The sequence below is a fragment of the Alosa alosa genome, chromosome 9 (assembly GCF_017589495.1).
Source record: "Alosa alosa isolate M-15738 ecotype Scorff River chromosome 9, AALO_Geno_1.1, whole genome shotgun sequence".
NCBI lineage: Eukaryota > Metazoa > Chordata > Actinopteri > Clupeiformes > Clupeidae > Alosa > Alosa alosa.
Genome location: NC_063197.1, coordinates 31,114,383 through 31,137,096, shown reverse-complemented (window position 1 = coordinate 31,137,096; position 22,714 = coordinate 31,114,383). Strand labels below are relative to the sequence as shown.

Sequence of the window (22,714 nt, the reverse complement as noted above, 5' to 3'; positions counted from 1 at the left end):
ACGCAGCGGCAATTTTCTTAATATCGAAATTTCTCCACATTACTTGATCCAAATTCTGTCATTTTTGCTGGATAAATGTTGTACAAAAATGTAGTTTCGTATCAAAGTGGAATGGTTGTTGTCATAAGTCAGCGGCGTTAGTTTGAGCACATAATTGAGGTTTTGCTTACATGTGTTCAATGTAAGTCAATGGGCGCCGGTATTCGGCCAATGGCGGCGCCCAAAGAATCTTTTGCCGGATAGCGAGACAGCGGTTGATGGGTCGCCTATTTACGCCGTTTTAATGGCACATGAACGGTTAGACCAAGAATTCTCGTCATTAAATAAAAATTCCACTGGAGCTCCAAGCGGATGTGTACGCAGCCTTACAACACTGTTCAGTACAGATCTTCGAGTCACGGTAAAATGTCATTTTTGGTACAAAGCTAATTTAGATACACCTATGGTGTGGGTCCTTGCGTTTCTTTAGGAATCCGCCGTCTTGGTTTGTATAGAAATGGATATTAAATGACACAAACACATAAGACGGCGGAAATACGGGACCGACGGTAATAGGGGTTGTTCCGGATAGGTAGCAACATGCTAGTTCACTGACATAAGCGTTGCAAATAAACGCAGACATAATATTATTTGGGTTACAATGATGGGATTATCGTTCGTTTGTAAAGTCAATATTTATCAGTAACGTTTTGAAATCAGCACTTCGCTACTTTGTGGGCAGTTGCGGGAAAGTTTGCTTGCTAACATAATATCAGAGACGGTTGATAAAGCGAGACGATTCACAGAAGGGTTCTTCCTGTTCCCCTATGACGTATGGTTCACTAGCGCCACGCCTTTTTAGGAGACTAGCGAGAGATTCTTTACACTGTGGCCCTATGGAAGAAATCATTTTTTCTCGGATTATGCCCCAGCCCTTAATTATACAGCTCGAGATTGGACATTTTAATGCATTTTCTGTAATTCACATGTGTTCCTTACATTCTGACACCGACATGGCGTTTTTCAGATGAACAGTTAAGGAGAAAAACGACTGTTTGCCACTTGTCTGTCTGTTTCTGTAACCCACTGGCACGCGATCTACTAAGTAGCCGAAGGTTCTCTGGAATAAGTTACCGTTGCTTACCACTTCGATGTTGATCACTCAATCGCGAAAATGCCTAAACTTTGGGTGCATAAACAGACACCTTTCTGTCTTCTCTTTCCCTAAGGACGTAGACATGTACATACCGTCATATTGACTGATCAGCATCGTTTTTGATGTCTGGATTGCGTTCAAATAGGCTGTATAGCAGACGGCCATACACATAAACTAGGGCAGTGGTTTCTCAACCTTTTTTCAGTGATGTACCCCCTGTGAAATATTTTTTCAGCCAAGTAGCCTTCCCCCTAATCAGCGCAAAGCATTTTTAGTTGAGAAAAAAAGGATTTAAAACAGAGCACTATGCCATCAGTGTCTAATTTATTAAACTTTGGAACTAATAAACACATACAAAATTCAAACATTTGGAACATTTTAAGTTGTAATAATCCATGACTACATTTATTGCTAATTATTTGTATATTTTAAAATCTCACGTACCCCCATTTGAGAACCACTGTACTATATAGTATTGCATATTATTGTTTAACAAGTAGGTCATATCACATAATAATCTGGACAGCCAGGGGTGCGTTTCCCAAAACCATAGTTTGCATTGCAACCAACAAAGTAGCTAACTTAGTTAGCAACTATGGTTATGGGAAACGTGCCCTGGTTAACAAGTTGCTAACTAGCACACCTAACCAGGCGTCTGCTTTCTCAATTAGCCTTACCTCTGATGTTTGATAAAGTAGCCAATCGATGTATCCCACAGCGCCACGGCCATATCTTTTAGGCCTACTACCCACGCATGAAATTACAATGGAAATACAATAGGCCTACACCACTTATTTTTTTTCATTGACATAAGGCTAAAAATATGATGAACACTGGCATTTCTCTTTCAGATACCATATTATTGAACTAGTAGAAGAAAGAGGTAGCTTGTTAATATAAGGAGTGCCGACTTGTCCATCCGATCCAAACAAGTAAACCTGAGGAAAGGAGGGTATAAAGTGTGTGAGGCTAACTTTGAATGGTAGGGTTTTATTTGAAATTCACATTTTCAACAAATCCCACAATTTAACACCTGCATACATAGCCACATTCTGCAGTCTACCCACAAGGAAAAGAATAGCACAACTGCCCTAAACCCCCTCCATCAACTGCCAGTAGATGTGTCCTGCATTGAGTGGTAGTTAAGCATTTACAAAACTAAATACTGTTATTGTCTTTTGAATTAACTAACATCCTGAATGGAGTGTAGGAAAGCAGGATCTCTTCGTTTGGTTGGATGAAGGTTGAAGTCATATGGCCAGCATTTACAGCACCTAAAACAGAGACAACACCACACAAAGTAAAAAAAAAAACATCATGAATTACAATTATGTTCTTATGTTCTTGAAATTAAGTTACTACACCTGCACATTGCTTTGCTTAATATGATCCTTCCTACTATAAATGCTGTGATAACACAATAGGACTGAAGACTATGATACAGCTGGAGAGGCTGCCAAGTTAGGCAAATACTACGACTGACTTCTTTGAGGCCATGAACAGGCTTTTTGATGTCTTAAATTCACGGTATAAATGTCCATTCAAATACCCTACTCCAGTTTTAGCATCAGTCAAATTGTGATTACAGCACTTGATTACAAACACAAACACTTACTTCTCAGGCGCATCTCTGACCCCAATCCATGGCGTCGTCCTATAGGACCACAAAGCAGACATCAGATCCACCATCTTACGGAGAGCCTTCAGTGGATTGAGTCTTGGACCTTCAGGTTGCTAGAGAACAATACATATAGTGCAGCAATCATTCTCAGTGTGTTAACTAATGTTGAATAATAGATCTTTTTTTTCCATACAGAGGGAAGTTTAAATCTAGTTACAGAGTTTCATAGTGACAGGCTGTTGGTCGAAACATGTTGGCCAATGCAGCCAAAAAGGCTTTTCCTTGGAGTGCCTTTTGTAGAATTAGTTTCAACTTTATTTTGGTAGTGTTTCACGAAGTCTTCAGGTCTGATTGTTAGTAGCCTATATGAAATTATATTTGATATGTTTAACTTTGAAAGTCTGTAACTTGTATAGGGCAATTCCATAAAACTGTCACATCCATAATGCCAACTAAATACCATGGCATTTGTGTTGGTGTTATGGATGTTACAGTTTTGCGTGGAATTGCCCTATACATTTGAATAATACAAGAGCGGACAGTTACAGAACACAGTCTATGTACATAGCATTGACTTATCCTCTGAATAACACAGGTTCAAGTTCATTCCTCCCTGTCATCGCGGGTTCATTCTCACCATCCATAGCGTCCTTCTGCTCGTCCAACAACTGGGGAGAGAATTAGCAAACATGACGTTCATTTTAGTGCTGCTTGATAAGGGTCTGTGCAAGACCATCCGAGAAAAACTACTCAGAACTGATGTAACGTTATTCAACACAATCGTTAAAGCCACCCTGACTACACATTTGCCATCAGAGACAAACTTAATACAAAAATATGTAATGTGCAGGATCGGGCAGAGATCAGTAGAGAAAATCGTCGCGTCATCGAGGACAGACAGAGAATATGGCGTAAAACTAAATGTTTCACTCACGCTAAGCTGATAATAAAATTCAGTGCACCAACAACTGTGTACATACGGTACTCATTTTTTTTACTAGCAGCTAAACACATTTCAAAACTGCTAAATCAATGTCGCTTGCAGTAGATCTGATCCACAAGCTATAGTGATGCCGATTTAGGTAGAGCAAATATCAGGTTAAGTAGAATTATCTTTGTAGCCTAACTACCAAATTAATCTGGTAGCTAGTGCCTCAGCTAGCTCTGCTATAGGTATCAGATGGTTAGCTAACGTCAACTAACGTTACTCCTCAATGAGCTAACATTCATGGCTGACACGAGATAATAATAATGTTATTACCTAAACTACGCAGACATTTTACTACATAGATAACTCGTTACACAGACACAGACTAATCACAAATACCTTGCCACATTTCAAACTGCCACTTACCTGGAAATCAGACCGCATCTTGCCAGGACGATGTACCAAATTCAGTCACCCAGGCCAGCTCCAGTTGGTCACAGCAAGAGAGAGGCGCGAAAATGAAAAATCTTTGACGTTTTCATCAACGAGGTAGCGTCAGCGCATTCTGACCACGCCTTTTTAGGAGGCAGGAACTGTGTACAATTCCATTCCATTGTAGAAGCCTGTGCTGCTTTATCTTTGTATATTAAGGATCTTTGATAATATGAACTGGCTGACAGACGTCGCTTAACCTCAGATTTAACATTAATGTTGCGTAGAACGCGGATTACGTTTCAAACATGCCTTTTCAAATACAGAAACAAGAGTGAGAACTGAATTTGTATGCTAACGTTACTGGGGCGATTTTGGTTGACCCAGAGAATGTCCGTAAACGGGCTCTGGTTGACTCTGACTCCACAGAGTAGCTCTAGCCTCTGATCGATTTTCATGTAAAGCCATGCCCATATTTGTATTTTTTAAAGTCACGTGTTTATTACGTATACTCACTCCTCGTTAGTATAGTGGTGAGTATCCCCGCCTGTCACGCGGGAGACCGGGGTTCGATTCCCCGACGGGGAGATTACACTTTTCTTTTTTTTCTCAAAAGAGCCGGTGTTCTCTAGATTCACTAGGTGGTCGGTGGTTTACCTAGTACCCAGCTCGCCCTATGATATTTGCGTTGAAGATCGCCCCCTACTGTTTGTTTTGAAGAAGTGTCACGGCAATACATGGCACAAAATGCAACGGACAAAAAAAGTGTCATGACAAATGCAGAGGTGGACGAAGTTTCCTTTACTTAAGTGAAAGTATAGATACACTGTGTCAAATATTAGCCTACTCCAATACAAGTGAAAGTTGCTAAGTCAAATTTTTACTTAAGTTGAAGAAGGCCTACTGAAGTACTTGCTCAGAAGTATTTTTCCTTTTTAATGTAGGCCTATTGTAATGTAATGTTTATTAGGCCATTAATAGGGTATACATCCTTTGGTCGGTCATAGGACTTGAAGAGACCTTTAGTTCCTTACATCCAACAAAAACATTTTACCTATTTTCATAACTTTGCAACTGTTCAAATGGATGCAATAATATAATTTAAATCATTATTCATTCTTTGCTCACAAATCTAACATTTTCACTGCCGAATACAAAGCCTGATAACTCAATTATGAGTAGGCTATATTATTTATCTAGCTATGTGGTGAATGTCAGGTGATTGTCTAACTTCATTCCAATTTCACAATGATCATGGAGGATAGCCTGGTTAACACCAGACAACTTCTCAAATCTCAATTCAGCCAAGTTCAAATTGAACTATTGAAAAAAATGACCTTCAAGATGGTCTATTGCATTATTGCATTTAAAGAATCAAATGTGGTTAAAAGTAACGAGTACATGCTCATATTTCAAATGTAGTGGAGTCAAAAGTACAGTATTTGTCTTTCCAATTTATAGTGGAGTAAAAGTCACAAGTTTCCAAAAATATTAATAATCAAGTACAGTAGTCAAAAATCATACAGTACAGTATAATCAAGTATGTACTTAGTTACTATCCACCTCTGGCTAAATATAATCGTTTGTGCTACACACAGGAATAACTTGACCTGGTTGTTTGATTGTCTTGCCTTGGTGAACTGTTTGACATTTGTCATGTGACGCTTAGTTTATTCATCTTTCCATTGAAGGAAGAACCATGTGGACGAATTGGCAAAAACATTTTCCCACATTACTTTTCTCACTTTTTTTCAGGTACAATCAGTCACACATCAAAATTAACAATGCTGATGAATACGACAATGTTGCTGAACTGGCAGCGTGCAGTTGGACTTAACCCTTAAAGGAGTACCATCACACCTACAACATTCTACAACAGTCTATTGTCTATTGCCTGGTGATTATAATATTAGGAGTTGTATGTTGCTCGACACAATAAAGCCATTAAATTCATACACAGTAAAGATGATAAATTCCTTGTGCTATTTCATCAGTGTCTGACCAACAACCAAACCAAATTAATATTGTGGGCTCTGTGCACTAGCTTACTTGAAGTCGGCAAATCAGTTTCCTGTTCATTTGACATGGCTGTCAACAAGTAGGGGTGGGCGATATGGACAAAAAATAATATCTCAATATTTTTTGTGATTTTCACGATAACGATAATTAGTCGATATCCTTTAAAAAAAAATAAAAGTCTGAGTTACTTTACAGCTCGTTATTTATGAATAGCATCAATACAATAATAACCAATAACCTGTGACTTTTTAACCAAATCAACAATGCATTCACTCTATGACACATTTCCAATTTTGCCCCCACTTGTGTGTGTGGCAATGACATGGTCTAGCCAGCTACATTAGAGAAGATGACTAGGCCTAACAGTTTCCCAAGAGAAAGTCTGAAGCTCCTTTCAAAAACCTTTACTTAGGATTCACTGTAAAACTAAGCAGACCAACAGAGTACATCTCAGTTATTTCCTTCGATGTTTTGTTTAAGAGAAATCATGTAGGCTAGCATTCCAAGTTACAGAATAGAAACTAATGCGTTAGCTTATGGCTAATGTATATGAGAAATCCCATAGAGATGCTAACGGTTAGCATAATCGATACACGTAGATATTTAGAGCGAACTTCAGTCCATTTACAAAAGGGTTACATGAGAAGAGTTCTGTGTTTACAACTGACTATTAAAATACTCAAAGGCAAATGTTTTCTCTCCATATAATACCATGTAGGAAAAAATGTGACTGTCCCATCAATGCTACGTGAACAGAAGTAGCTGCACAAAATCCCAAGTAGGCTACGTCTTGATCTCGCTACACAAAATAAACATTAGGCCTGCATGTGACAACGTGGACCCACTAGCGATCATGTGACACTTGCTCTGCTGCAACAGGGCTTCTCTTGCATACACCTCCTGGATTTAGTTAATGTACGGGGTTTTAATGGGTGATTTCGAGTGTTTTTTCCCCATAAGTAATTTAAATACTCGATCATGTAAATTTGCACATCATTAAAACAACAATCACGATATTATCGCAGACGATATATATCGCCCACCCCTATCAACAAGCACCTAAAGATGTGCTTAGGTTGTACCAAAACGTAAGCAATACAATACACGCGAGTCTTAACGTCCATGGGCGGCTCTAAGGAGCACTGCAATATGCGCTGCATGCTGCACCTGCAATCTGAACAGGCCCTCCTTCACAACACACATCGTCGGTAACCACTCGCCAATCTAAATTAAGTCAATAACACAACAGATACCACAAACAACTGGCTGGTGGAAGTTACAACACGCACCGCATGCTGCACCCAGGACCCGCCAGGGCCCTCCACAGTACAACATGTGCTGCCAGCAGCCAACATCACCAACAGAATGGCCGTTGTGAGCATTTTACTGGGGTTCACGCAAGCACCTTCATCACTTCATCATTGTTCTGTTTAGTGAGACCAGAACACCTTCAGAAGGCTCAGCAGTGGCGTCTGGCAAAACCAACAACCTCCCAACAGCTTGCCTTTCGGCAGTATCTTATAACATCGCTACAGACCACACACACCTTTGCTCTCTATCCTGATGTGGTAATGTGTTTGCTGACTTCATTCATCTTCACAAGTCACCCATTTACAAAAGATCTGTGGCCGGTTGCACAAAGCACCTTAAGTTAAGTTTTTCCCTTAAAATCTGATTTAAGGGTCCCTTAAAATAAAAACGGTTGCACAAACACCCTTAAGTTTTCTCCTTAAGGGTTCCTTAAAATGTTCCCTTAGTATTTAAGGGTTTGTCCTTATCTTGTAAGAAATCCCTTAAACTGTTGCACAAAAGACCTTAGTAGTCTGACTAAGGGGAAAATCCTAAGGGACATCTGACTCTACCTTAACCATATTATTAACTGAATTGATGCTGATAAATGAAGTTTATTAAGTACTTTTGACCATTCAAAACAATATAAAAATATGCTTCCTCTGTCAAATAGATAGGCCTATCAGAAACATGCGTATTGTTATTGTTTGGTTTCGTAGGCTAGCGTTAACAATTCATATGGATGTCTTGTTAGCCTATGAGCTTCGGTTGGTTAAGCTAGGCAAAGCGTTGGTGCACTGATGACAGTCAGGATCATTTCTTGCCAACTAGTATTGTTCAGTTCATGTATATAACATGTTTTACTTGCTACCTGGATAATTTCCACTAATATTATTAAGGTAAGATGAATGATAAGATATAAGCACTGTGTTCGGTGGGTTAACTAACGGCATCGCGGCAAAGGCAGTTAGCTAGGCTACAGCTGTTGAACAATCTCCGTGGAAACATTTTAAGGTATTCTGTGCAACACCCTTAAGTAAATCCCTGAGGAGAAATTAAGTCTTAAGGGAAAAAACTTAAGGTGCTTTGTGCAACCGGCCACTGCCCCTTGTACTGGACTTGTGGCTGTATCTAAGCATGATTACAGAGCTTGTATCGAGGCTGTCCTGCATGGCATTCTCTATCGTCTACTGGTACAAAAACCTCACTACCAAAGACAAAAATGCACTTTTTGGGGGGGCAGCTGTGGCCCCGACCAGTAGGAACGGCTGAAGTGCCCTTGAGCAAGGCACCTAACCCCTGAGTCACTGCTCCCTGAGCGCCTTACTCACTGCTCCCCGAGCGCCGCTGTTGATGTAGGCAGCTCACTGCGCCGGGATTAGTGTGTGCTTCACCTCACTGTGTGCTGAGTGTGTTTCACTAATTCACGGATTGGGATAAATGCAGAGACCAAATTTCCCTCACAGGATCAAAAGAGTATATATACTTATACTTACTTATACTTTTAAAAAATGTGAATGTGGCCAGCAAGATAGTGGGTGTGAAGTTCAGTAGCCTTACTGCCATTTTTAACAAGCAGATAGATGTTAAAGAAAGCTATGTCTATATGCAAGGACCCCACTCAACCTCTGTATGGAGAATATATGCCGTTACCACCTTATGCTTTTGCACCCCCATGGCTCTTAAATAGATATACTAAAACTCTTTTACTGCTCTCACCACTCAGGCACTCAACTCAGACAATAGGAGGTGATGGCCCTTGTCCATGTTAGTAACCTCCTGTATTTAATATTATTATTTTTTTTTATTTTTTTATTTTATTTCTTTGCAGTTATTATTATTTGTAACACAATCTCTATGGTCTTAAGAAGTGAGCTAGGGTGTCTGATCACGTTTTAAAGTATTTCCAGGGATCGTCAGGTCATTACAGTGGCGATTGGTAGCTCATTCCTTTTCAATGCATTTAGCATGCTAATCGCGGTTGATATTCTAACGTATCTAAAGCATATTTAAGCTTTACATTTCGAGTCCACACAGTACTACATTCTCCAAGGTCTCAACATGTAAAATCAATAGTCTGATCGCATTTTAAACGAATTTCAGAGAGATCGAACCTAGAAGGCTAGCTATTTTAATGTAAACAAGCGGTGCTAGCCTAGCCAATTGGTTGCAGTCAGTAGTAGTAGTTAGTAGTAAGGCGCTAACAAGATATTATCACGTAAAATCATGAATATCAGACAAATTATCCAAAAATATATCGAGTTTCCTTCATTGGATAGCACGTAATTAGACCAAACTTACCTGAGAGTAAAAAGTCAGTCCGATATCTGTCATCGGTAACGCCCATAGACAGTGGTAACGCCGACTAGGACCTACAACAAAATGTCAAAGATGGCCCGACCGCCAATATTTTTAAAAAGCAGCTCAACAGCGCTGAAATGCGTAGCGGCTAAAAGTATATTGCATCCGTAGTGGTTTAGCACTAGAACCAAAGATCCTTTAACCCTCTCTGCTAGAACTACCATTGGAAATGAATGGGAAAGCGTTTAGGGCCGTTTAGCGGAATTATTCTCGGCTCCCAAGAAGGGGCCGTAACGGAAAACAAGCTAATCAGATTGAAGCTTTGTTCTGCCCTGTGCATATCATTATCTATTTTATTTTTAATTATTTACTTTAAAGGCACGGGTTCGAATCCCGTCAAGGAACATTATACAATATGAAAAAAATGAGTGGAAGGCATTGGAAATAATCATTCTTCTTCCTATTCTTCTAATTATTCTAAAGAAATGTGCAACTGTAAAATATAACTTAATGTTTTATATCATTTGTTTTTGATGGAAGAAATGCTGCTCCTTTAGCGCAGTAAAATACTGCAATAATACTACTAATAATAATATTAATATAATGCAACATTGCAGAGGAAGAGTACTTTTCCAGTTATTCTCTTATTTTTTTGTTTAATTATCATTAATGTCTTCCAGAAGAAAAAAGAAAGGCAATGTGTAGTATTTCAGAAGAAAGGTTCCATTTTATTTGTGAACAAGTTATAATTTGCAGATAGTAAACAGTAATGAACAACATTGATTAAAAAAAAGAACAGCATTCTGTGTGTGTGTGTGTGTGTGTGTGTGTGCGTGTGTGTCCAAGCCTCTGTGTGTGTGTGTGCGCGTGTGAAGGTGTGCGTGACAGCGTGTGAGTGTGTGTGTGTGATAAAATCATCTCTAAAAAGTAATAAAAGTTGTTAAATTAAAGAATTAAGTGATACAAAACATTTCAGAACATTGGAGAACAGCATTCTGTGACTAAATGAACACCAGCTGAAGAAGGCAAAGTGTGTGTGTGTGTGTGTGTGCCTGTGGGTCGGCTGCTGCTGGACGATACAGTTAGACACTGCTGCTGGCCCTGGGTCCGCTGTTGCTGAGTGATACACTGACACTGGCCCTGGGTCCGTTGCTGCTGGACGATACACTGCCGATGCTGCTGGGCCCTGGGTCGGCTGCTGTCAGACGATACACCGCCACTGCTGAACCCGCCACTGCTGAACCGGCCGCTGCTGTCAGACGATACACCGCCACTGCTGCTGGGCCCACTGCTGCTGGACGATACGTTGCCGATGCTGCTGGGTTCTGGGTCGACCCTGCTGAGCCCGTCTGCAGTGCCTGGTCAAGGTGCCACCACAGTCCTCCCTGTCTCCCTCTGTGTTCTGACGGACCTGTACAAATAACTAAATGTCACCATTTATGTACAGTCCTTAAAGCGGGTAACTGAATATGACCACAGCGTTGTGCTAAAACATTTGACCTACCATTGGGAGAGTATCCTTTGATCTAGCTCACACAGATGTATCGGCACCCGACCCATCAGCCTGCGCACATCACGCTCTGGGGTCGCCTCCTTTCAGTGCCACTGTGTCCTCCATGCACACCCTGTCCACCCTCTTGATCTTCTAGGTAGTGCTCCCCTTCTGGCGGTACTCAAGGGCCAGTTCTGCTGCAGCGGAGGGCCACAGGGTCAGTTGGGAGGACGTGGGCTCAAACCTAAAGGGGGCACAGATGCAACTTTCTACGAGGAAAAGACAAACAATTTAAAATCACACCATACAGAATCCATTTTGAAGACACACACAGATGCCTGGCACTATAATAATATCCTATCACTATTAGTTTGATAGTGGTGTACTCATTAACACACATTAAAAAATCAGGTGTTCTGTTTACATATCCAAAGCATACTTCAGACCTCAAATTTGGACTCCACACTGTAGTAAAAACATCTAGAGGGTCTAAACATGCTAGCCAGATGATCTGATGAGTGCTTAAATACATTTACAGAGACCCCCAGCCCTTGTTAAAGCAGTAAAAAAAAATAGTCCATTCATCACTCTGTTTTTAGCATCTCCACAGGGCTCTTAAGTGTCACGCATTGAGCGTGACAGTCACTCATTCAGTCTTTTGTCCGCTCTCCGCCACACATTGTATTTCACGCAGAAAAACTATTTATATATTTAATATGCTGCGGCGCCAAAATGTCTCTGGCACCGCTCTCACTATGGAACCCGGCAGGAATAAAGCGTCTCCCCTGGAGTTGAGCCTGCCACTTATCAGCTAATCAAAAATAACGAGGGGCTACACAATAGCCAATCAGAAAATAACTGTATTGTATCTGGGTAAGATTTAACGCAACAACCAATGAAAACGGCTGTATCCTGGAATTGTTGAGCGTGAATTATTGAACATGAACCTGTTACCTACTTCTTCCAAGTTTCGTTCACCTTGGAGCTTCGAGCATCAGTTCATGGTTTCAGCACAGAGTAAGTCATCTTTTAATGTTACAACAAATCCACAACTTGTTTGACACAAACAATGTGCAGCACAGACACCCTCATGGTGACGCCTCTCCATCTTTCTGACCACTTCTTCATCCAGTTCAACGTCAGCCTGTCAGAACAGCCTCCGGCTCCTCAGCCGATGGTCACGTTCGCCGCAACATCGGAACCTGTCTCCAACGCACTTCTCCTCTGTGGTTGCCTCCGGTCTACCTCCACTCAACACCTTCTCCTCTCTGGAGGTTAATGAAGCCACTGACTCACTCTGCTCCACACTGACCTCGTGTCTAGACGAGCTGTGCCCTCTTACCACAAGGCCAGCTCGATCCAAACATTCTCATCCATGGCTAAATGATACCCTCCGATGCTTGGCGCACCAAACTCAGAGCAGCGGAGAGGAAATGGCACAAATCCAAACTAGCTGACGACCTCAAAAACTACCAGACACTCCTGACCTCCTTCTCAGCCAGCATCACTGCTGCTAAGACTGCTTTCTACCATGACAAAATCAACAGCGCTACAGACACTCGAAAACTTTTCTCAACCTTCAAATCGCTACTCAACCCTCAGCTGCCTCCTCCTCCATCCAGCCTTACTGCAGATACCTCGCCTCATTTTTTTTTACAAACAAAGTGGCGGCAATCAGCAGTCAATTCTCTACATGCCCACTCAACGCATCTGACTCAGATACCGCACTCCTACAACCTCTAGGGACTGCTGGAACATCTTTTTCAGCATTCACGCCTCTCGAGAGTGAAGTGTCCAGACTCCTGACATGCAGCCGTCTCCTACCACATGCTCGCTGGACCCTATACCCTACGAGCCTACTTCAGTCCATCAGCCCGACCATCGCTCCAGCTATCACACATGTGATCAATGCCTCGCTAACCTCCGCACATTTCCAACAGCGTTCAAAGTGGCCGGGTAACACCTTTACTTAAGAAAGCTTCTCTCAACCCTGCTCAAGTCGAGAACTACCGCCCTGTCTCACTACTGCCTTTCCTATCCAAAGGCATTGAGCGAGCAGTCTCCAAACAGGTCTCTGACTTCCTTTCACAGAACAACCTTCTGGATCCAAATCAGTCTGGGTTCAAAAGCGCCACTCTACCGAAACGCTCTGCTGTCTGTAACAGAAGCCTTAAAAGAAGCCAGGGCGACGCTCGGTCATCAGTACTCATTCTGCTTGACTTATCGGCTGCCTTTGACACGGTTAATCACCGTATCCTTCTCTCTATACTCGCTGACATGGGAATCTCGGTTCTGCTCTCTCCTGGTTTGAATCCTACCTCACAGGGCCTTCGTTTAACGTATCATGGCTTGGTCAGCTATCCGCACCTCACCATCTCACCACAGGGGTCCCCAGGGCTCAGTGCTGGGCCCCCTCCTCTTTGCTATCTACACCACCTCCTTGGGACAGATTATCCGTTAAGAGCGGCTTCTCATACCACTGCTATGCAGACGACACACAGCTCTATCTGTCCTTTCCACCTGACGACCCCTGGTTTCAGCACGGATCTCAGATTGCCTTTCAGACATAGCTACATGGATGAAGGCACACCACCTCCAGCTGAACCTCTCAAAGACTGAACTGCTGGTCATCCCAGCTAAACCTACCATACACACCACGACATCAACATCAAATTTGACTCCCTGTCTGTTTCAACGACCAGGACTGCAAGAAATCTAGGAGTTGTTCGACAACCAACTAAACTTCTCAGATCATGTTGCCTCAGTCAGCCCGGTCATGCCGTTTAGCACTCTACAACATACGGGAAAATCAGGACTTACTTGACTCAAGATGCTACCCAACTTCTGGTTCAGGCAATAGTCATCTCAATGACTCGACTACTGCAATGCCCTCCTGACAGGTCTCCCAGCCTGCGCAGTGAAACCACTTCAGATGATCCAGAACGCGGCAAGGCGCCTGGTCTACAACCAACCCAAAAGGGCACATGTTACCCGCTGCTCATCCAGCTACACTGGCTACCTATGGCGGCCCGCATCAAATTCAAGTCTCTAACGCTTGCCTACAAAGTAGTCTCCGGTTCTGCTCCCACCTACTTGAATGCCCTCATACAGACTTACACTACCTCCAGACCGCTGCGGCTCCTCTGGCCGAACGACGTCTAGCTCTACCACGATGCAGCTCAAGCCAATCCAAACTTTTCTCATCTGTTGTTCCTCGTTGGTGGAACACACTGCCAGTTCCTACAAGGGCAGGGACATCCTTTTCCACTTTCAAAAAACTCCTGAAGACCCAGCTCTTTAGAGAACATCTACTCTCATAGCAACACTTACAACAAGTCTTACTGATCCTAGCACTCACCAGCCGTTTTAAACTGACAAGTAACTGCTAAAAACAGCACTCACCGGCGACTTATTCTTACTGTACTCTAATGTTTTTTTTTTGAAACTGTCCTAAAATTGTGAGAATTGTTCTAAAACTTACTGTTTACCATGTTGTTAGTCGCTTTGGTTAAAAAGCGTCAGCCAAATGTAATGTAATGTAATGTAATGTAAACAATGACAAACAGTGACTGCTGCTATAGAGAATGTTTCCCAGATAATTAGCATCAGTTGTTCATGACTGTCTGTAACTTAACCAACAGTTTCACAGCCTGTTCATTGACAACACTTGCTCAGAACAAGTAGCCTATGCCTAGTCATACTTTCGTTCACACGATGACTGACATATTGTCCCATTCTAAACATCTCTCTCTCCAAATAGGCTTAATCATTGTATTAGCACTAAACAAATTAAAGTGTATTGCATAGCCTATTGTTATAGGTCACTTTTAAAATCACGTCATATTATATAATTATATCCTGGCCATGGATGCATTAATCATTGCATCTGTATTCAAAAATGTCGGGTAAAAAGCAATTAAGCCTCCTCTCATTCACCCTGAGAGGAAAGCCCCCTAAAAGGTCCAGGTTAGTGGATGCTCAGAGGTGGTGAAAAGGCCCATTATTGAATTGTCAGTGCCATGTGTCAAATCATTTCTTTTGCAAATCTGAGCAATTATATATTATACTTTTGCCCCATTTTGACTTAGGAGGGCATTGCTCCTACATACTTTAGCCAATAATCAAACGTCTGCTCTCTTTTGGAAAGCTGAGACACTGTTGGAAAACAATTAGAATAACTGTGTGATGTACTGTCACAAAGTTTCAAAGGCTAGATTATTCTTTTATTTTTCTACCGGATAACAAGCATCTTTGAACTGACCACATTTCAGCCCTCTAGGTCTTGACTTGATATGACTTGAGTCCTAGCATTAGGTCTTGTCATGCTGTGTGCAAAAGTAGATCAATATAGAATGACAACATGAGTACTTTAGACCATTATTTGCCAAGGTATGCTCATGCATTTGGTAAAATGCCCTATGAAAACTCCCCATAGGACTTTGGGTTATCCAAAATGCATACTGGCAATCAAATGCTTACTGCATATGAACCCCACATAAGCATAATATTGGCCTCAAATGAAAGGTAATACTCTGAAGTTTCATGCTTGCATTTGGATTGTAGGCTACTTCAGGTTCTGATATGACTACACTAAATATGGAATAATTACAAAAAGTACAAATCTTTACCATTTATATTTCAATTCAATTGGTGTGTATAAGACGGGTTATATTTCTGCACAACTAATATTGAATCAACTGGTAACTGACCTGGGGCTGGTGTATGCTAGCTGGTGATGCTAGTTGCGCGTGTAAATCCTCACACCCCTAACCTTAAGAACACTTCTAACCGCTGAGTTGGAAGCCTGGGCTTTTAGCTCAGTGGTTAGAGCGCTGGACTCCCATGCCAGTGTGTGTTGACGTGGCGTGGCGTGGCGTGACGTGGCGGGGCGGGGGCGTGATTGTCGACGGGGAATGTCACTCTTGCCTGTCCTCAAAACATGAGAGCCCTGTCTCCACACTGTAGTAAAAACATCTAGAGGGTCTAAACATGCTAGCTAGATGATCTGACGAGGGCTTAAATACATTTACAGAGACCCCCAGCCCTCCTTAAAGTAGTAAAAAAGAAAATAGTCCATTCATCACTCTGTTTTTTGCATGGAATTCTCGGTTGACATGTTTACACTTCTAAAGCATATTTACACCTCCAACTCCAAACTGTTGTAACACCATCTCTATGCTCTTAAGAAGTTAGCTAGGGTGTCTGATCACGTTTTTAAAGTATTTCCAGGGCTCTTCAGGTCATTACAGTGGCGATTGGTAAGTTAGCTCATTCATTTTCAATGCATTTAGCATGCTAATCGCGTCCACACAGTAGCAGTACATTCTCCAAGGTCTCAACATGTAAAATCAATAGCCTGATCGCATTTTAAACGCATTTCAGAGAGATCGAACCTATCTATTTTAATGTAAACAAGCCAATTGGTGGCAGAGAATTAGTGTCAGTATGGCGCTAACAAGATAATATCACGTAAAATCATGAATATCAGACAAATGATCCAAGAATATATCGTTTCATTAATTGGATAGCACGTAATTAGACCAAACTTACCTGAGAGTAAAAAGTCAGTCCGATATCTGTCATCGGTAACGCCCGTTAACAGCTCGGTAACAGTGGTAACGCCGACTAGGACCTACAACAAAATTTCAAAGATGACCGGGCCGCCAATATTTTTAAAAAGCAGCTCAACAGCGCTGAAATGCGTAGCGGCTAAAAGTATATTGCATCCGTAGTGGTTTAGCACTAGAACCAAAGATCCTTTAAAGGCCGTGTTGCAGGGTTCATTTTCCAACGAATTTGCACAATTTGCTTGTTGATAATAAACATTTAAACTATTATCCATTGTATTTGATGTTGTTGGGTATCACAAAACGGAATATAATACGAAAAAGCAGGTAATATTTCACAGCATTTGAAGTGATTCTCCTTTCCCCCACAATGCATTGCATTACGTCACCTTGGGGAGACTACAGACCAAAGCCCACCTTGAGACCCTTGAGAATAACGAGAGAGGAGTAAAGAGAGACGAGTAAGGTATTGTTCAGCAGTAGATAGCGCAGATTATAGATAAATATATAGGCTATAGATAGCCTAGATATGTATATAGACAGATAGATGGCTAGATAGATCATGTCATTATGCTGGTCACAGGGGAGCTCCTCGACCAGCGGCCAAAATGCACTCGCTTCGCTGCAGCTCTCCACCACAGTTTCCATCGGGACGGCACAGCCCACACAAGCACCTGCAAAACTGCGACTTGCCCATATTATCTCCCTCTTTGGTAAGCCGTACCCTGACGATGTCAATGGCAATCAATCACGAGCAGTAGTTATCGAAAATATTCATGCTGAAGACACGACCAGCCTAATCGGCGGCGGCTAGAAGCTAAGTAACTGGGGTGGCTCACAGGTGGGACTAAAAAGTTAGCCCAGCTAGCTATCATGATGCTTCATATTCTGATCTTCTGACTAAGTTTGCCCGGTAGCCTACTTATCTGAACTAACGACATGATCACTATCACTAGATATAAAGAACATGTTGACTTTCATTCGGTGCTGTTCACTGACAGTAACAAAAAAAAGTGTCGTAATGTTATAAGCATAATACATTGAACTGAATAGGTGCATTATAGCCTCATAACGAGGCCTCTCAAATTCAGAAAATTGCATTAAACTAAAATCGGAAGACATTGTTATCTTTGTTAGACCATAGGGTCGTTGTCATATAAATGCTGTGTAGTGTAATGAAGTGTAAATATACAAACTTTATGTTGAAAGTGTAACCGCGACCGTTTCCCATAGGAATGAATGTAAAACATATACCCTCCAAAACGAGACCTCCCGAAATTCAGAAAAAATACTAAATTGATATCAGACACCGTTATTACCATTGGTAGATCATAGGGTAGCTGTGATATAAATGCTGTGACGAAATTCGAAGTGTAAATATACAAACTTTATGTTGAAAGTGTAACCGCGATGTCCATTGAAATGCATTGAAATGAATGAAGCGCAGATCAAGTAGTCCCCAAAGTGACGTCATCACCGAATTGCGTACAAAAAACCCGCTAATGCTAAAAACAACAAAAACTGGCATTTAACACCATTTGGAGACATTTTTAAAATGATATACATATATTGAGTGCTTTATGTACACATTAATCAACAGTGGTGTTTAACCTGCAACACAGGCTTTAACCCTCTCTGCTAGAACTACCATTGGAAATGAATGGGAAAGCGTTTAGGGCCGTTTAGCGGAATTATTCTCGGCTCCCAAGAAGGGGCCGTAACGGAAAACAAGCTAATCAGATTGAAGCTTTGTTCTGCCCTGTGCATATCATTATCTATTTTATTATTTACTTTAAAGGCACGGGTTCGAATAATAAAGTAATAAAAGTTGTTAAATTAAAGAATTAAGTGATACAAAACATTACAGAACATTGGAGAACAGCATTCTGTGACTAAATGAACACCAGCTGAAGAAGGCAAAGTGTGTGTGTGTGTGTGTGCGCTGCGGGGTCGGCTGCTGCTGGACGATACACTTAGATTATACACCTGTAGAAAGCGACCTGATGAAAGCCATGATTGAGCAGGCAAACAGTTTGCTTTAGTGGTCCGGTTGAACCTGCTGAAAAGGTTATCCGAAGGTTTTGCCGTTTTGTAGCTATCTGTTGATGCGAAGTAAAGCTGTAATCAACGCCGATTGTCTGATTGTGGGCCGCTGGATAATGATACTTTTGCATCTGGCAAAGAGATGTATCAATTTAAGGTGCAGTGACGGGTCGGGGGGTGCGTTCGTTTGGTTTGAAAGAAACATCGTCTGGTTTGAAAGAAACAAAGTAACAAATGCGAAGAGCGAGTTTAAATGTTGTGCCCGAATATTTCAATAGAAGAGTGTACTCGAGCGATAAAACATGATACGGGCGTATTATATTATTTCACACTCGTAAATATTCACTGCGAGCGCGCAATACAGTGATTTTCGAGTGAGCGCTGGTCAGATTCCTCCTCGCTCGCAGCATATTTTTCCTCGCTCGGGGAGCAGTTTCCTCTGAGTGCGTGCACGCAGAGAGTATTTGCGCGCTCGCAGTGAATATTTACGAGTGTGAAATAATATAATACGCCCGTATGCATGCTTTATCGCTCGAGTACTTTATGGCACTTTTCTATCGCCATACCCGAAGCACTGCTTAAGTCAGAGGAGAAGAAGCACCAGAAGAAGAAAGACCATTGAAAAACTGTAGAATGGCCAGCCCAGCTAAACAAACTAAGTTCGAGTTGGAGAGCGCGGTTGGATACTTACACTGCCTGTCCCCCATCAAGACCTCCAAGAAGAACGGCAAGTATTTCGACTGTCTCCTCCAGACCGGCTGTGAAGAGTACCACCGGCTGGTGGCCTTTTCGACTGGGAAGCGGCCAGCGTTTGTGCAGTCGTCCTTGGAGAAGCAGGCCGTCAAACTCACCAACGTGAGGAGAACCGTGAGTAAGTGGCCAGCAGTTGTTGTGATTTAATTACCTTATGTGACCAACGAGGCGATCAAGATTGTACCTTTGGCGTGCGTTTCTATCCAGGTTACACAGACGCCGCCGGCTTCGACGTTATGTTCTCCTCCGCCAGCGGCTTGGACGTGGTGGGCACGGCTCCTTTCTTCTGGAGACAGCCAGCCAGCACGACCCGCCTACGGATCAAGGACATCTTATCACTAGGACCCAGACAAAAAGTAAGCGAGTCGCACAGCCTCACAGTCTTTCTGGACACAACGCTGTTCTCTCCTGTGGTCCACTAACTCTTTTGTCTTTGTTGTCTTTTGTTACAGGTGGGTGAGTTGCACGTCAAGATTCTCCCAGACGGGGTCGTGAGCAGAGTCATGCCAGTGGACGGGGCGATGAAGGAGCTCAAGGAGTATCGTGTTTGTGAAGAAACCGGCCACATCAAACTCACCCTCTGGGAGAGGAGCATCCTGTCCGTGGAGCCCTCCAAGTTACAAGATCTGCCACCTCGCCACCAGAAAATGGGGTGACCTCACAACAGTGACGAGCACGCCATACACCACCGCGACTGAGATTGAAGCCGTCGGCGAGCCTGAATCTCTGGAGTCCCAGGACGACTCAGACACCACCACTGCGCGGCTGTGTCGGCGCTGTCAGCATACAGCAAAAGCAGCGCTGCCGGAGGTGCCACCAGAGCCAGGGGAACTTCCCCAGGCAGTGCTCAACACACTGATGCGACGGGTGCAAAATGTTGCAAAAGGGCTCGGCATTTACTGTATCTTACAGCAGCTCGTTGGAGCTGGAAAAGTGACGGCGAGGACCATTGTTTCACCCTGACAAACTCCGTGGCGTGGGGGTACATCAGGGACCACCTTGCCGGCACAGTCAGCAACGCTGAGGTCGTGGAGGAGCACCTCCTCGGCGCCGGAGAAATTGAGGTACAGGTCAATTTGAGCGGAATGATTTTGTCCATTGGACTTGTTGCCGAGGGCGCTGAGCTTGAAGTGTCAGCTGCGTAAAGTGTCAGTGACAAATGTCGCCGAGGGCGCAGAGGTTGCCGAGGTTGTGACAGCTGCGTCTGGCGGTCCAGTCGGTGAGGGAACGACGGCTGACGGACAAAATGCTTACGCAGAGGCCGGTGAAGACCTTGAACATTTTTGCCGAGGATACCATATAGACCGCTTGATTTGATTGGTTGATTTGATGTTTGTTCTGGCTTTGACCTTAAAAAAAAAAAAAATTCTGTTTGTTTAAAATAAAGTTTACCATTTCTTTCAATCTTTTCTCAATCATGTCATGTTTTGGGGGTGACGGAATAGTGTGGGGGGTAGTTTGGGTGATGTCTTAGGCAGAAATTGAATAGCATTTTTTTTTTTTTATCCTTAGGCTTTATTGCTATGGTTGTCTGGTTCAGCCTTTAGTCTAATATTGTCTTGAAGTAGGCTAGACCTGGGCCGCTTTTGTGGTGAAGGATCACTCTCGAGAAACAGTGGCTATAGTTTCAATAGATTTCATAAACCAGGTCACCCTTGCCGTAACAAAGAACTTTCATAAAGCCTTAGGTTAAAGGAATTATCCGGAGTAAAATGCACTTTAGATCGATTTACGGATGATTGGGAGTACATACGTTGAGTTGACATCCAAATCATGTCATTCGGATGTGTTTTGAGAAAGTTCAATGTTACCGTTTTTAGTCAAAGAGTGTTTTTAGTTTTTTTTTTTTTTTTTTTAAAACGGCGACGAAATTGTGAATTTCCAGAGCACACTTGGCAAACGACTCCTACGGACTTTCCCCTAAAGATGGCAACATTTCCGGAAAGGTACTGGCTTGGTGAAATTCATTCTGGACTCTCTATCCGACCACATAAAGACCTCGGGATACTTCGGTTTGGCTTTAGGGACCCTCTACTCACTACCACGTAAGTGCAATGTTGTTTGGAACTGTAGAAGAGGTATAAAAATAGCGTTTTGTAGCAGCGAAATAATATGCCCTTCTCACTTCCACGCTAACGAGCTTTGACTAAAAACGGTAACATCGAACTTTCTCAAAACACATCCGAATGACATGATTTGGATGTCAACTCAACGTATGTACTCCCAATCATCCGTAAATCGATCTAAAGTGCATTTTACTCCGGATAATTCCTTTAATATCAACCCTGAGGTATGCTTGAACATGACCAGTGACACAGAAGTGATAGCCTTTGGGGTTGTAAACTCACATTTGTTTTAACAGCCTTACTTTTAATCGGTAAAGGATGGGGGGGATTTCGCTGGCATGATGTGCTTCGACAGTAGGTTATGCAGCGCTGTATTTACGCCTACTAGCCTATAGGCTATAGCCTGCGCTACTGACTCATTTAAGAGGCTGGTACGACTATCGCCTACATTCAAGTCGTATATAATGTTTCACATTAATTTTAATATGAACACATAGGCCCAATGCATAGCAAAGATAATGCATTAGGCCCAAGCCTCGCATTGACGCTATAGGCTACACATAGTCTATTAACGATTTTTATAGGCCTTAGGCTATATGATGTTTGCTTACTTCGACACCATGTCCATAGCCCAAACTTACAATTCTTGGTCAATGTCATATGATTATGCCATCTTATAGCACAGAGGTCTTCAACAGGGGGTCCGGGGGGGTTATTTTCTATGCCATTTATATAGTAGGGGGGTCCCTGCTCCAGCTCTCTAACAGTTTGGGGGTGGCGTGAAAAACGTTGAAGACCCCTGTTATAGCTTATACATTATCTTAGCTTTTCTATAGATTTGTAGGCTGTAAAAAGTAAAGCATGCTGTTTTTCATTTGATAGGCTATATTTGTTTTACTCCAATAGCCTAAAATTATTAGATTATTAAGTAAAATTACATTTTATAATTTGTAAGTGTCCTTTAAACTATGTTCTTAGATTAATACAATATAAAATGATAACATAACAATGAAATTCAAATTATACATTCGATCAAAGAACTTTTATTCAATTAAGCATGATTCGCC

The 22,714-nt window shown here is 42.2% G+C and overlaps 3 long non-coding RNA genes and 1 other non-coding gene across 4 annotated transcripts; 2 read left to right on the top strand and 2 right to left on the bottom strand.

Annotated features, from left to right (window-relative positions):
• The first annotated feature begins 358 nt into the window (after nt 1–358).
• On the top strand, nt 359–6,069 carry LOC125300471. Its single transcript, XR_007194554.1, has 2 exons — nt 359–400; nt 5,872–6,069. It is a non-coding gene; the product is annotated as an uncharacterized LOC125300471 (long non-coding RNA).
• On the bottom strand, nt 2,316–4,323 carry LOC125300470. The gene is made up of 4 exons (XR_007194553.1): nt 4,111–4,323; nt 3,394–3,424; nt 2,751–2,869; nt 2,316–2,409 (listed from the first exon to the last, which is right to left on the bottom strand). It is a non-coding gene; the product is annotated as an uncharacterized LOC125300470 (long non-coding RNA).
• On the top strand, nt 4,633–4,704 carry trnad-guc. The gene has a single exon. It is a non-coding gene; the product is annotated as a tRNA-Asp (tRNA).
• A 4,364-nt stretch (nt 6,070–10,433) lies between the features above and the next one.
• LOC125300634 lies at nt 10,434–17,186 on the bottom strand. The gene is made up of 3 exons (XR_007194595.1): nt 16,769–17,186; nt 11,231–11,462; nt 10,434–11,137 (listed from the first exon to the last, which is right to left on the bottom strand). It is a non-coding gene; the product is annotated as an uncharacterized LOC125300634 (long non-coding RNA).
• Between the last annotated feature and the right edge of the window lie 5,528 nt (nt 17,187–22,714).